The sequence below is a fragment of the Dipodomys spectabilis genome, unplaced genomic scaffold (genome assembly GCF_019054845.1).
Source record: "Dipodomys spectabilis isolate Male_0828 unplaced genomic scaffold, ASM1905484v1 ptg000328l, whole genome shotgun sequence".
Classification (NCBI taxonomy): Eukaryota; Metazoa; Chordata; class Mammalia; order Rodentia; family Heteromyidae; genus Dipodomys; species Dipodomys spectabilis.
Window position 1 is genome coordinate 130,666 of NW_024871005.1, and position 12,987 is coordinate 143,652.

A 12,987-nucleotide genomic window follows, 5' to 3' on the forward strand; every position below is an offset into this window, starting at 1 on the left:
AGAATGCCTGACACAAATGCATTCACAGTTTCCTGTACTGTAGGCAATGCCCTTAGGACATAGAGAGGAATCGGGGAGTATCGAACCCCTTTAATTTTGGAAATTAGAGAGCTTGCCCTTTGACATTAAGGGTATGGCCAGCCATTTGTGGAATCATACAAGTGTCTGGTCTAAAAGCAGATGACCACAGGGTTCCTATTACTGCTTCCCTCAAGCCATAATTAGGTACCTTTAACTGACCAGGTTCCTGATTGCCACTGCTGCCTTACCCATAGAGGCAAGCTGAGGGGGTACAAGCAGCTCCATGGTTCCAGTCACCTCCCTGCCACCAAGTCCACCAGAATAAGAAGTATTGAAAGGACCAATTCTTAGTTCTAGCCCTAGTCTTTGCTCCTGAGTGTTCAGGAGTGTTTCCCAAAGAAATAAGAAATAAAATAAAAGGCAGGATCCTGAAGCTCTCTAGCCTCTAGGTGTGCATGGCCAAAGAGGAATCAAGAGAAACATGGCCCAATTCTGGCCACATTATCGCATTCTTGAGTACATGTGATAGCTGGAGAGTTGGGAAAATGGCTCCAGGAGCTATCCTGCACCTGGACACACAGAATCAAACAAGACTTAGAGGAAATTTGACTGTCACTAGCTGCTGTATTATTCTGAAGCATTCGCTGCCACTGAAGTGGCAGAAGGATCATCATGGTTCCTGCTGGACCCCTGCCAATACATTTCCTACTGATGCTCCACCACACAACTTGTCTGACCATACACTGTATTAAGGATTGAGTGTGAATGCCACAGAGCATGTGCTGAGATTTCTACCACTGCCTTTCCAATGTAGCACCCATGTATCCACCACGGATTAGTTGGCAGAAAAGATCATAATGGGGGCTGGGAAGGTGGCTCAGTGGTAGAGAGCTTGCCTTGCATGCCTGAGGCCCTGGGTTCTATTCCTCAGCAACACATAAAGAAAAAAGCCGGAAGTGGCGCTGTGGCTCAAGTGGTAGAGCGTTGGGCTTGAGCTGAAGAGCTGAGGAACAACACCCAGGCCCAGAGTTCAGGACCCACGACCGGACCCCCCCCCCAAAAAAAATATGAGTCTACCAGAAGACATAGTTAATAAAGAAATTTCGTGAAATTGTAGGATAATAAATCAACATACAAAAATTTGTAGCTTTTCTATGTTCCAAAGATGAAGTAATTGAGAAAGAAATCAGGAAATCAATCTCACACATAAACTCCATTCTCCAAATAAAATACTGAGAAATGAGCCTAACCAAGTGGGTGAAAGACAACTACTACAAAAACTATAGAATATTCAGGAAAGAAATACTAGAAGATGAAAGGAATTTCATGTTCATGGATTGGGAAACTTAAAACTTTTTTATAAATTTTTTTATTTTTATTATTATTGTGAAAATACTGTACAGAGGGGTTACAATTACATGGGCAAGATAATGAGTACATTTATTTATTTATTTATTTTGGTTCCGGTCGTGGGGCCTGAACTCTGGTCCTGGGCGCTGTCCCTCAGCTCTTCAGCTCAAGGCTAGCGCTCCACCACTTGAGCCACAGTGCCACTTCCGGCTTTTTTCTTTTTGCTTATGTGGTGCTGAGGAATCAAACCCAGGGCCTCGAGCATGCAAGGCGAGCGCTCTACCACTGAGCCACCTTCCCAGCCCAATGAGTACATTTCTTATCAAGCATTGCAGCCTCTTCCTTTGTTTACCCATCACATCCCTTCCCAGCCTCCCCCTCCCACCCAATTTTAATTCATATGGAAGCACAAAAACCGTAAGTAAAAATTATGATCAAAAATAAAAACAAAATATGAAAAGCCAGAGGCACTATAATGTCTGATTTCAAGACATATTACAGAACCACAGTGACCTAAACAGCATAGTATTGACATAAAAACAGACCCATAGACTATTGATGAAGAGATTCCAGAAATAAACGCACGCATCTATAGCCTATATATTCCCAACAAAGTCACCCAAAACATATATGGGAGAAAGACAGCCTTCTCAATAAGAGCCACTCAGAATATTCCATATTAAGATACAGAAGATTGAAATTTGCCCCTATCTCTCACCCAAAGTCACAAAATTCAGGTAAAAATCTATCAAAGATCCAAAAATGAGACCATTAGAAGAAAATACTTCCAGGGAACACTTTAAGGCCTTAATACAGGCAATGTAAGAAAACCAAAACAAAACTATATTATAATCAACTAACAAGTTTTACATGACAAAGAAAACAATCAGATAAAGATATCTATAGAAAGGTAGAAAAATTCCAGCTATTCATGTAACAGGGTTAATATCTGGAATTAAAAAAACTAAAAATACTTAAAAACAAAAACAAGTAATTCAATTAAAAATAGGCAAATGATCTGAATAAAATACAGAACAAATTTTAAAAACTAGATGAACATCACAGACACTAGATCAACAAGAGGCAAGTATAGAGTGTATATGGAACACTTTAATAAATCATAAATTAGGACACAAAATAGGTCTTAATAAATTTAAAGAAGTTGAAATTTTGAAGTTTTTTTATGGTCATAATGGATTGCAACTAAATACTACCAGAAGGACAACCAAGAAAGTCACAAATATTTGGGAATTAAACATCCTTGCCTTAAATAATAAGTGAGTCAAAGAAGAAATCACAAAAAGAAAATTTAAAGTATCTATATAAAGGAGGATGGGAAGGGATGGGAAGGGGAAACAAAGGAGGAGGCTACAATGCTTGATAAGAAATGTACTCATTATCTTGCCCATGTAATTGTAACCTCTCTGTACAGTATTTTCACAATAAAAAATAAAATTAAAAAAATCTATACAAATGAAAAAAAAAAACCATAACATACCAAAGTTTATAAGATACAGTGAAAGTAGTGCTAAAGGGAAATTATAATTGTAAATACTAACATTAAAAATAAAGTATTTCAGCCAGATGTCATGGCTCACACCTATAATCCTAGCTGCTCAGGAGGCTGAGATTTAAAGATGTCAATTTGGCCTGGTGCCGGTGGCTCAAGTCTGTAATCCTGGTTATTCAGGAGGCTGAGATCTGAGGATCATGGTTCAATGCCAGCCTGGGCAAGAAAGTCCGTGAAACTCTTGAGCCAAAGAGGGACAGCGCCCAGGCCCAGAGTTCAAGCCCCATGACAAACCAAAAAAAAAAAAGGAAAAAGATGGTAATTTGAAGCCATCCCAGCAGGAAAATCTTTGAGACTTTTTTTTATCTCCATTTAGCCACCAAAAAAGCCAGAAGTAGAGCTGTGACTCAAATGGTAGAGTGGTAACCTTGAGCAAAAAAGCTCAGGGATGGCGGTTAGACCCTGAGTGAAGTCCCAGGATTGGCCAAAAAAAAATTCAGCCTGGCTTTCTGAGTCATGCCTGTAATTCTAGCTAAACAGGAGGCAGAGATGTAAGATCCCAATTTGAAGCCAATCTGGGCAGACCCATCCAAGAGACTCATCTCCAATTCCAAACAACAAAATGCTGAAAGTGAAGCTGTGGCTCAAGTGGTAGAGCACCAATCTTGAGTGAAAGAGCCAAGAAAGAACACAAGTTCCTAAGTTCAAGCCTCAACACAGGCACACACAAAAATATGTTTAAAAGAAAACACCTCAAATTAAAAAGGAAAAAAAGAAACTCCAGGCACAGGTGTCTCAAGCCTATAATCAGGAGGCTGATCTGAGAATCAACATTCGAAGCCAGCCGAGGCAAGAAAGCACATGAGACTTCTAACTCTAATAACTACCTAAAAATCCAAAGTAGAGCTGTGGCTCAAGTGGAGAAGTGCTAGCCTTAAGTAAGAAAGCTCAGAGATAGTGCCGAGGCCCTGAGTTCAAGCCCCAGGACTGACCAAATAACTCCCTCCTCCAAAACCCCAAAACAAGAGATTTATTTTAGATTTTAATCTTAATTTTGTTTGGCCTTCATTTTACACTCATTTGACAGTGTATGTTACATTATTAATCATAATTTTTTTCCGGAAGCAACTAACTTCAATTTCAGAGAAAATGGAATAGTGGGTAATTGTTAACTCTGTCACACACCAGCATGTTCCAGCAGATTACCAAGAGCTTGTTGGGGAAATCAAACAATTCTTCCAGCACAATTTGTGAACAAACACTACAGATTTATATATGTAAAGATAAACTAATGTCAGTTGAATCTGCAAGGAATTTCACACAAAATTGTGTAGTAAAGTGAAAAAAAGAATAAGAACAAATAAAATTTCTTTTATCTCCTTGACAAACAGATGGGCCTTGTGACAATTTTCTGTATACTTTGTGAAATGGGTAGTTTCATATGTAAATATTTACAGTCCAAGGGTCAGAAGGCCCATGGCCTTGCATTGTCAAATTCAGCAGCTGCCCCTTTTAAACCTATTATGCTTCAAGTAGTTACTCTAAGCTGGTGGGTAATGGTCTTCCTTCTTTTTATAAAACAAAGAAATTTAGATCATCTTAGATTTTGAAAAGCTGATCAATTTCCTCTAAAATGTTTCTCTTTTATTAGTATTCTGTCCTAATCTAACTTTTTAAAGTTATTGTACTATACTTCTTTGGGCTATTTGGAACCACTGCAATATACAGTAAGTCTATAACAGAATAAAAGTAGAACAAGTTTCATAATTATCAAAAATGAACTAAGAAATTATTTGGCCCAGTGCTGGTGGTTCACACCTCTAATCCTAGTTACTCTGGAGGCTGAGATCTGAGGATTGCTGTTCAAAGCCAGCCCAGGCAGAAGAGTCCTTGTGACTCTTATCTCCAATTAACCACCAGAAAACTGGAAGTAGAACAGTGGCTCAACTGGTGGAACACTAGCCTTGGGCAGAGAAGGTCAGGGACAGTGCCCAAGCCCTGAGTTCAAGCCTCAAAAACTGACAAAAAATTTGTTTGATCTGAATATGATAGGAAAGCTATCTAAATGGCAGAAAGCCTATGAGAGTAGCTATTTTTAAGTGAATGCATTACCAATGTCAGGAATTCTAGAAAATTTTAGATTCAAGTCGGAATGTTTTGAGGCATTTATTTTTATCATGGAAAGTATGAGTCTATTGGTTCTTCTTTCAATAGGATGGGGCTCAGCCATACCTGTAGGTCTCTTCCCAATGTACCATCAGTTCATTAGATGAAGTCTCTTTATTGATATTGATGAAAGATTTCCTTCCAATTCCTTATGATTTTAAAGTTTGGAGTCCTTAAGCATTTAGAACTGTGAACTGGATTCTTTGGGCCCAAAGCTATTCTGCCTGATGTGATTTTTTTTTTCCTACAGAGGGACAAGTTGGTATAATAAAAAGTTTTCTGGAGGAATATGAGCAATATTTTTCTCAACTTCAGATTCCTCATCTGTAAATTAGAGGGTTACTTTATTGAGCCCTAAATTTCTAACATATGATATGTGCTCTGAAGTTGTCCTACTAAGAGTTAATTTTTTGTTTCTTCTTTGAAGTACATATTTAAGATATACAGGGTGAATTTTTTTCTGCAGTTACTGGGGCTTGAGCTCAGGACCTGGACACTGTCCCTTAGCTTTTTCACTCAAGGCTGGTGCTCTACCGCTTGAGGTATCGCTCTACTTTCAGCTTTTTGATGGTTAATTGAAATTAAGAGTCTCATGGACTTTTCTGCTGCCCCTTTTAAAGGAAATCCTCAGACCTCAACTTCCTGAGTAGCTAAGATTATAGGCATGAGCCACTGGCACCTGGTTCAATGTAGTTTTGATTTGCATTTCCCTAATGGCTACAGATGTTGAATATTTTTAATATATTTATTCCCATTTGTATTCTTTTATTTAAAAATAATCTGTTTGAGGGATTGGAGGTGTGACTCAGGTGGTAGAACACTAGCCAATGTGCAAAAGTGTCAGATATCAAATTCCAGTCTCAAACAAAAAAATTAATTTGTTTGTGTCATTTGCCCAATTATTGATTGGCTTATTATTTTGTTATTAAATTTTTGAGTTCTTTATATATTCTAGGTATTAAACCCTTGTTGGATTTTCTCCTATTCTGCAGGCTGTGTCTTTACTTTTTTTTTTTTTTTGACATTTTAAAGCTTGCCTTCAATAGAGGTCAAACCTAACCCCAGTCCTATTTGCTGTCTCCCTTAACAAGGGTTCCTTCCTTTATTCTCAAAACTTTATTCAGATCCATGTATCCATTGCTCAGACCTATAATCTTAGCTACTTGGGAGGCTGAGATCTGAGGATTGTGGCTCAAAGCCAGCCCAAACCAGAAAGTCTGTGAGACTTTTAGTTCTAATTATCCACTCAAAAGCCAGAAGTGGACTGTGGCTCAAGTGGTAGAATGCTAGCTTTGAGAAAAAAAGCTTAAGGCTAGCACTCAAACCCAGAGTTCAAGACCCAAGACTGGCACACACACACACACACACACACACACACACACACACACACACACACACTTTACTCAGACTGGGCGCTGGTAGTTTATACCTGTAATCCTGTAATCTCAGGAGGCTGAAATTTGAGGATTGCATTTTGAAGCCAGTCTAGGCAACGAAGTTATGAGACTCTTACCTCCAATTAACCACCAATAAAATGGAAGTGGAGGCATGATTGTGTGAGCTTATACAGAACTACTCTCTCACACATTTATTTTGTACATGTTATTGCTATCAATTCTACTACATGAATACTAAAACTGGAGATTAGAAAGGCAACATAGCTGAAAATAAGGTATCTATCTTCTGAAATAGTATGTATTGTATTATATTCCAGATGGCACTAGTTCATTCACTCATTCTTTTATTCATTCATTCAAGTAGCATTATATGTTGTAGCATTATATTCCACGCTTAAGGTTATCAGTGTTTATAAGGAGGATATAATTAAGCCAGTAGGGGAGACAAGGGTGGAAAGAGATAATTAAGATACAAATTGCCATGTAATTGCAGGGCTGTTCAGAGTACCAGAATGGATGGGCACTTGAGCATACTTGGAGCTATGAAAACTTAAAAACAATAGCTATCATTGAAATGAAAATACAAAATTTTAAAAAATATATAGAAGCTGGGCACCAGTGGCTAACACCTGTAATCCTAGCTACTTAGAAGGCTGAGATCTGAGGATCATGGTTTGAAACAACCTGGATAGGAAGACTATTATCCCCAATTAACTACCCAAAACACCCCAAAACCAGAAGTAGGGCTGTAACTCAAATGGTAGGGTGGTAGCCTTGAGCAAAACAAGCTCAAGGACAGCTCCCAGGTCCAAGGATATCAAGTATATGTCTGTGGAAATGTAAGTGGCCTCAAACTCTAAAATGAGGATAGTAGACTATAACTTATATCATCAAACCCTGAGGGGTCAACAATAATAAGTTTTCATACCAGGAGAGAAAAATTAAGCCAAAACCAGCCTTGATGGACTTGATTCTATGACAAACTGGGGCTGGCCTCAGGGAATGTATAGAGAGGTTTAATTATATAAATGGAAGCAGACGTATCCCTAGTTTCATCAAAATGGGGACGCCAAATGAAATACTCATTTAAACATAATCTTTTTAGTGAAAAGACCATTTGCTCCAAGTTTTATATTCATGGAGAGATTTCAAATTTAAATATTTGACATGATTTCCAAATAAGGTTATTGCTACAGGTATATGGAAATACATTTTTGACCCTATTTTGACATTTTTCTTTCTCTTTCCCCTTTTCTTTCTTTAAATACAATTGGAAAAAATTTTCAACAAATAGAAGACATCTGGGCTTCCCTTAAACTGAGAGGACTTACATGAGTACATTTTTTTTTGCAAGTTCTGGGGTTTGAATTCAGGTTCTGGGCACTGTCCCTAAGCTTTTTTGCTTACTGCTTGTATTCTACCACTTGATCCACAGCTCTACTCTGGCTTTTTTGGCAGTGTTTGGGACATAAAAGTATCCCAGACTTTCCTGCCTGGACTAGCTTCGAACCATGATCCATTGATCTCAGCCTCCTGAGATGCTAGGACTATAAATGTGAGCCATTACTGCTGGGCAGAATTAATTATTTCATTCAACAACCTCTTTCCTTTGTCAGAACTGGGGATTAAATTTAGGCCTCCTGCTTGCTAGGCAGTTGTTCTACTACTTGAACAGCACAACAGACCCTTTTTGTGTTGTACAGTTTTGATATAGGGTCTTGCTTTGATGTCAGGCCAACCTGGACTGTGGTCCTCCTATTTTTGCTTCCTTGTGTTGCTAGGATGAGAGATATACACCACCACACCAAACCATTGGTTGAAATGGAGTTTGATGAACTGTTTTCCCCCTGGAAGCCGGTCTCAAGCAGCCATCCCTTAATCCTCCCAAGCAGATATGATTACTGGCTGGCTGACTAATCCTGATCTGATTAGGATTTCAATAAAATTATAATCACATTCAATTTATGATTTAACTTACCTAACTCTGTAAATTGGAGAAAACATTTCCATTAGTTTTCAGATAATGGTCTTATAGAGAGCTTTCCATTTGGGAAGACAGAATAGACATTCTGTATCAGTTTTCTAGGGCTATTTGTAATAAATTACCTGATGGCTTAAGAAAAGAAATGTATTTTCTCAAAGATCTCTAGATTAAACATTTGAAATAAAAGTGTAGGGTCAACATTCTTCTGAGTGTTCTAGGAAAGAATCCATTTCTGACACCTCTTAGCTTCTGATGGCATCCTGAATGTTGCTTGATTTCTAGAAGCATAACCTCAATCTCTACCTCCTTAAATAACATCCATGTGTTTGTGGTTTTCAGCGTCTTCTTTTCCTATAAAGACATCAATCTTACTTGGTTGAGGCCCAATCCAATTCAGAATGCTCTCACGTTAACTAATGACCCCTTCAAAGACCTTATTTCTAGGTAAAGTTGTATTATGAGCTTCCAGGTGAATAAGAATTTTAGTGGTACACAATTCAAACCAGTCTGCATACTTTTCCCATTAACCCCACCAAGTACAGCTATAAGCCATGGACTTTAAACATAAAACAAAGAAAACAAGACTGAAAGATGGAGAGAAACAGGCTGTCTAGGATTGCAAGACCAGAAGAATGACCTGGTAATAACTTATCTGAATTTGTTTTTTGCCAAAAACAGGTGACTAAGAAATGAATTTGATAATGAATTCAGACAAAAAAAGAACGTCTTCATTCTGAACTCAGAAAAGAGACTAAAAAAGAGGCAGCCAAGTGAGAAAAATCTAGGTGCAACAGACATTCCATTTTACAAAACTACACAGAAAAGACTGTTGGCCCATGCCTACAGTGTCTGCATGGGATTCTAGATTCCCACCTTTATTTGAATATAAATGAGTAGCCCAAACCACTTTCTTTACCCTGCAGCAGCAGCCAAAGCCAAGTAGTGACACTGGGCTTGTGTATCCTCTGGATAGTAAGGTACTTCCTTTAGGAAGGCACTCCCAACTGGAGACCATGTGACAGTCTGGGGTCACATCTTAACCTGAATGTAAACAAGGCACCCTTCTCACTTACCCAGCTTAGAAGAAATGGGATAATTACTCCAGTACACAAAATAGTAGAACTCCCCTAATATGAAATAAGTTGGAACTCATAATTAGTAAAGAAATTAAATTTGTAACTTAACATTTTCAAGTATTTTGCATGCTTATATGATTTATTAGAAAATTCTATTAAAGATTTAAAGAAAACAGTATCATTTCTATATAATCTTGAGGAAAATTAAGTCTTTCTTATTTGATTTAAGAAGTCAGTTTGCTAAGATATAAAGCAAAGGAGAAGCAAATATATGACACAATAAACTATAAACCAATATTATTCATGAATATTTAATTTATGGGTGTAGTTCAAGGTCAGATAATATTTATTCCAGGCATGCAAGGCTGATTCAGTACTTGAAAATTGATACTGTAGTTTGTTACATTAATAAGTTAATATGAAAAATTATATTTTTAAATAACTGTCACAGAAAAATAAAATTTGATCAAATCAAGCAGTTATTCATGATATACCTCTCAGAAAAAAGAATAGAGAAGAATTTCTACATTTAATAAAGAACATTTATAATAATCTTATAGCAAAATTGACAATTCCTTAAATGTAAATACTGGAAATATGGCTCAAGTAATAGAGCATTTGTCCAGCAAATGCAAGCCTCTGAGCTCACATCCCAGTTCTACCATCAAAAATAAATGAATGATTAAAACTCGGAGAGAATGAGGGAGGGAGTGACACTGTTAAAAGGAAATGTACTTATTATCTGACTTATGTAACTGTAAAACCCTTATATATATTATCTTTACAATAAAATTTTAAAAATTAAAAAAATGAATTAAAAATACATTAAATTCTTCATAAAGTGATTGATTTGATAAAAAGTCAATACTCAAATATATGTTGCTTACAAGAAATTTGTTTACCATCTTTGTTTGAATATTCTTATTATATTTAAGCAGTTGTACAAATGGCCTGCCATTCATTGAAGCAGTTTATGAATACAATGCATCTTGGTCAATGTCATCTCTTTCAACACTCTCACTCATCCCTACTAACCCATCTCCTTCCCTTACTTATCTTAATTTAGGTTATATATTGATTTTTTGCCACTCAACAAAGCAGTTTATGTGTGCAATGCATCTTGATCTGTGTCAACATTTGAACACCTCTATCTCTCTTTCACCTACCACATCCCTTATTTTTCTCAGTTCTTTAGAATATACAATCAATTATTGCCTGCATTCTTCCCCTTCCCTGCTTCATTTTTTTACTCCTCTCCACTTCACCTCACCCTCCCTTCTTGCAAGTACCCATTTCCTGGTACTTATTTTGATGGGCTTAGACTTAGTCTTTTTAAAGAATTATACTATCTGTGCTCTCCATAGAGTCTATTGCACTTCAGTTAATTCATTTGTAACCACTTCCTTACTTCTTAGTATGTTTACTTGTAGATTTAACATCTTTAAATCAGATAAAATGGAATTTAAATTAAAAGTGGCAAAAGAGACAAGTAAAATTATGTAATTATTAAGGGATCAATTCAGCCAAAGGAAACAAAAAATGACAACTATATATACACTTGATATTAGAGAACCCAACATATAAAGCAAATATTAAGCTACCTAATAGTAGAGGACTTTGAAACTTACTTTCTTTTTTTGTGCTTGCAATAGGGCTTGAACTCAGGGTCTTGCACTGTCACTTGGCTTTTTCTCCCATAGTTGGCACTTTACCACTTGAGCTACACTTCCAGTTCTGTCTCTTTATTCTGGTTAGAGATAAGAAATCTCTCAGATCCAGCTTGCTTTCAATCTTGATCCCCAGATCTCAGCCTTCTGAGTGGCCTGAGATAATAGGCATGAACCACTGGCACCTGGCTAAATCTCCACTTCCAGCAATGGATGGATCTCATATTTTCCAGACAGAAATTTAACAAAGAAATGGCAAAGTTAAATTGAATCCAAGACCAACTAGCATCTACAGAACATTCCATCTAAGAGCTATAGAATATATAGTACAACCTTCTCAGCAAAAGGAAAATTCTCCAGGATAGATCATATGACAAGTCACAAAGCAAAGCAAGTCTAAACAAAGTTTAATACCAACCTATATTAAATAGATCACACACACACATTTGTGTGTGTGTGTGTGTGTGTGTGTGTGTGTGTGTGCGCGCGCGCCCCGGGGCTTGAATCCTGGACCTGGGTGCTGTCCCTGAGTTTCTTTTGCTCAAGGCTAGCACTCTACCACTTGAGGCAAAGTACCATTTCCAGGTTTTTTTGAATAGTTTATTGGAGATAAGAGTTCCATAGACTTTCCTGCCTGGGCTGACTTTGAAGTGTGATCCTCAGATGTCAGCCTCCTGAGTAGCTAGGATTACAGATGTGAGCTACTGTGCCTGTCTTAAATATAATTCTTAAAATTTATGTTATTGTTATTACAGAGGTGATATAAAGAGGGATTACAATTACACGAGTCATGTAATGAGTATATTTCCTTTGGTGCAGTGTCTTCTGTTCCCTCATTTTCTCCTAGTCCCTCCCTCCCATCTCGACCCATGAATTGTATAGGTCACTTTCATCAATGTCCAGAGAGCTCCACTGCTGCACTTTTCTATCCCCCACCCTCCTGAATACACCATATATAAAGAAGACAGAATCACCAAAATAAATATAAAAGTTTTTGAAAGGAGAAAAACCTTTGAAACTTGAGGCTAGGCAAATTAGTTCTTAAACTTTGAACCAAAGCATGAAAGGAAGTAATGAAATTGAATCTCATCAAAATTAAAAATATTTTCCTTCATGAAATCTCAAGTGTGGAGGTCAAAAGGACATGCTACAGATTTCAAGAAGCATTTGCAAATCACATATCTGATAAAGGGCTAATAGCTATTTGAGTTAATTTTTAAAATAGCATTAAAATCCATACAGATGTATGCATTTTGGATATAAATTGAATGTGTGATCCAGGAAATGTATAGCTCCATTAAAAGGTTTTTGCTGCTGGGTGCAGGTTGCTAATGTCTGTAATTCTAGCTACTTGAGAGGCTGATATCTGAGAAACAAGGTTTGAAGCCAGCCTAGGCAGGAAAGTCTATGAAACTCTTATCTCCAATTAACCACCAAAAATGCTAGAAGTAGGACTCTGGCTCAAGTGTGAGAACGCTAGCCTTGAACACAAAAGCTCAGGTACAGTGCCCAGGCCCTGAGCTCAAGCTCTTGGCAAAAAAAAAGAATCTCTATGAAGAGTTTATTTCTATTTTGTTGTGTAGTCCTCCACCACTTAGGTTTTATTACAATCATAAACTATCTTTATTTTTTATTTAATTTTTTATTGTAAAGATACTATACAGAGGGTTACAGTTACATGAGCAAGGTAATGAGTACACTTCCTATTGAGCATTGTTACCCCCTCCATTGTTTCCCCCCTACTGTCCCTTCTCTCCCTACCTTCCCCAGGTTCTTTTTTTTTTTAAATTGTGATTAAGTGATTACATAATTTCCC